Genomic DNA, 3,596 nt, shown 5'->3' on the forward strand with positions numbered 1-3,596 from the left:
GTCGCGCTTTACGCACCTTTTACGACAGTCGCGCTTTACGGCCGTATTTACGACAGTCGCGCTTTACGGCCGTATTTACGACAGTCGCGCTTTACGGCCGTATTTACGACAGTCGCGCTTTACGGCACCTTTTACGACAGTCGCGCTTTACGGCACCTTTTACGACAGTCGCGCTTTACGGCCGTATTTACGACAGTCGCGCTTTACGGCAGTCTTTACGACAGTCGCGCTTTACGGCCGTATTTACGACAGTCGCGCTTTACGGCCGTATTTACGACAGTCGCGCTTTACGGCCGTATTTACGACAGTCGCGCTTTACGGCCGTATTTACGACAGTCGCGCTTTACGGCCGTATTTACGACAGTCGCGCTTTACGGCACCTTTTACGACAGTCGCGCTTTACGGCCGTATTTACGACAGTCGCGCTTTACGGCCGTATTTACGACAGTCGCGCTTTACGGCAGTCTTTACGACAGTCGCGCTTTACGGCACCTTTTACGACAGTCGCGCTTTACGGCCGGCATTTACGACAGTCGCGCTTTACGGCCGTATTTACGACAGTCGCGCTTTACGGCACCTTTTACGACAGTCGCGCTTTACGGCCGTATTTACGACAGTCGCGCTTACGGCTGTATTTACGACAGTCGCGCTTTACGGCCGTATTTACGACAGTCGCGCTTTACGGCCGTATTTACGACAGTCGCGCTTTACGGCCGTATTTACGACAGTCGCGCTTTACGGCCGTATTTACGACAGTCGCGCTTTACGGCACCTTTTACGACAGTCGCGCTTTACGGCCGTATTTACGACAGTCGCGCTTTACGGCCGTATTTACGACAGTCGCGCTTTACGGCCGTATTTACGACAGTCGCGCTTTACGGCCGTATTTACGACAGTCGCGCTTTACGGCCGTATTTACGACAGTCGCGCTTTACGGCCGTATTTACGACAGTCGCGCTTTACGGCACCTTTTACGACAGTCGCGCTTTACGGCCCCCTTTTACGACAGTCGCGCTTTACGGCCGTATTTACGACAGTCGCGCTTTACGGCCGTATTTACGACAGTCGCGCTTTACGAGCCGTATTTACGACAGTCGCGCTTTACGGCACCTTTTACGACAGTCGCGCTTTACGGCCGTATTTACGACAGTCGCGCTTTACGGCGTATTTACGACAGTCGCGCTTTACGGCCGTATTTACGACAGTCGCGCTTTACGGCCGCATTTACGACAGTCGCGCTTTACGGCCGCATTTACGACAGTCGCGCTTTACGGCCGTATTTACGACAGTCGCGCTTACGGCACCTTTTACGACAGTCGCGCTTTACGGCAGTATTTACGACAGTCGCGCTTTACGGCCGTATTTACGACAGTCGCGCTTTACGGCCGTATTTACGACAGTCGCGCTTTACGGCCGTATTTACGACAGTCGCGCTTACGGCACCTTTTACGACAGTCGCGCTTTACGGCCGTATTTACGACAGTCGCGCTTTACGGCCGTATTTACGACAGTCGCGCTTTACGGCACCTTTTACGACAGTAGCGCTTTACGGCACCTTTTACGACAGTCGCGCTTTACGGCCGTATTTACGACAGTCGCGCTTTACGGCACCTTTTACGACAGTCGCGCTTTACGGCCGTATTTACGACAGTCGCGCTTTACGGCCGTATTTACGACAGTCGCGCTTTACGGCGTATTTACGACAGTCGCGCTTTACGGCACCTTTTACGACAGTCGCGCTTTACGGCCGTATTACGACAGTCGCGCTTTACGGCACCTTTTACGACAGTCGCGCTTTACGGCCAGTATTTACGACAGTCGCGCTTTACGGCCGTATTTACGACAGTCGCGCTTTACGGCCGTATTTACGACAGTCGCGCTTTACGGCACCTTTTACGACAGTCGCGCTTTACGGCCGCATTTACGACAGTCGCGCTTTACGGCCGTATTTACGACAGTCGCGCTTTACGGCACCTTTTACGACAGTCGCGCTTTACGGCCGCATTTACGACAGTCGCGCTTTACGGCACCTTTTACGACAGTCGCGCTTTACGGCCGCATTTACGACAGTCGCGCTTTACGGCCGTATTTACGACAGTCGCGCTTTACGGCACCTTTTACGACAGTCGCGCTTTACGGCCGTATTTACGACAGTCGCGCTTTACGGCACCTTTACGACAGTCGCGCTTTACGGCCGTATTTACGACAGTCGCGCTTTACGGCACCTTTTACGACAGTCGCGCTTTACGGCACCTTTTACGACAGTCGCGCTTTACGGCCGTATTTACGACAGTCGCGCTTTACGGCACCTTTTACGACAGTCGCGCTTTACGGCCGTATTTACGACAGTCGCGCTTTACGGCACCTTTTACGACAGTCGCGCTTTACGGCCGTATTTACGACAGTCGCGCTTTACGGCACCTTTTACGACAGTCGCGCTTTACGGCCGTATTTACGACAGTCGCGCTTTACGGCCGCATTTACGACAGTCGCGCTTTACGGCCGTATTTACGACAGTCGCGCTTTACGGCCGTATTTACGACAGTCGCGCTTTACGGCCGCATTTACGACAGTCGCGCTTTACGGCCGCATTTACGACAGTCGCGCTTTACGGCACCTTTTACGACAGTCGCGCTTTACGGCACCTTTTACGACAGTCGCGCTTACGGCCGTATTTACGACAGTCGCGCTTTACGGCCGTATTTACGACAGTCGCGCTTTACGGCACCTTTTACGACAGTCGCGCTTTACGGCCGTATTTACGACAGTCGCGCTTTACGGCACCTTTTACGACAGTCGCGCTTTACGGCCGTATTTACGACAGTCGCGCTTTACCGGCCCGTATTTACGACAGCCGCGCTTTACGGCCGTATTTACGACAGTCGCGCTTTACGGCACCTTTTACGACAGTCGCGCTTTACGGCCGTATTTACGACAGTCGCGCTTTACGGCAGTCTTTACCACAGTCGCGCTTTACGGCCGTATTTACGACAGTCGCGCTTTACGGCCGTATTTACGACAGTCGCGCTTTACGGCCGCATTTACGACAGTCGCGCTTTACGGCCGCATTTACGACAGTCGCGCTTTACGGCCGTATTTACGACAGTCGCGCTTTACGGCCGTATTTACGACAGTCGCGCTTTACGGCACCTTTTACGACAGTCGCGCTTTACGGCCGTATTTACGACAGTCGCGCTTTACGGCCGTATTTACGACAGTCGCGCTTTACGGCCGTATTTACGACAGTCGCGCTTTACGGCCGTATTTACGACAGTCCGCGCTTTACGGCACCTTTTACGACAGTCGCGCTTTACGGCCGTATTTACGACAGTCGCGCTTTACGGCACCTTTTACGACAGTCGCGCTTTACGGCCGTATTTACGACAGTCGCGCTTTACGGCCGTATTTACGACAGTCGCGCTTTACGGCCGTATTTACGACAGTCGCGCTTTACGGCCGTATTTACGACAGTCGCGCTTTACGGCCGTATTTACGACAGTCGCGCTTTACGGCAGTATTTACGACAGTCGCGCTTTACGGCACCTTTTACGACAGTCGCGCTTTACGGCCGTATATACGACAGTCGCGCTTTACGG

Source organism: Melospiza melodia, unplaced genomic scaffold (genome assembly GCF_035770615.1).
Source record: "Melospiza melodia melodia isolate bMelMel2 unplaced genomic scaffold, bMelMel2.pri scaffold_138, whole genome shotgun sequence".
NCBI lineage: Eukaryota > Metazoa > Chordata > Aves > Passeriformes > Passerellidae > Melospiza > Melospiza melodia.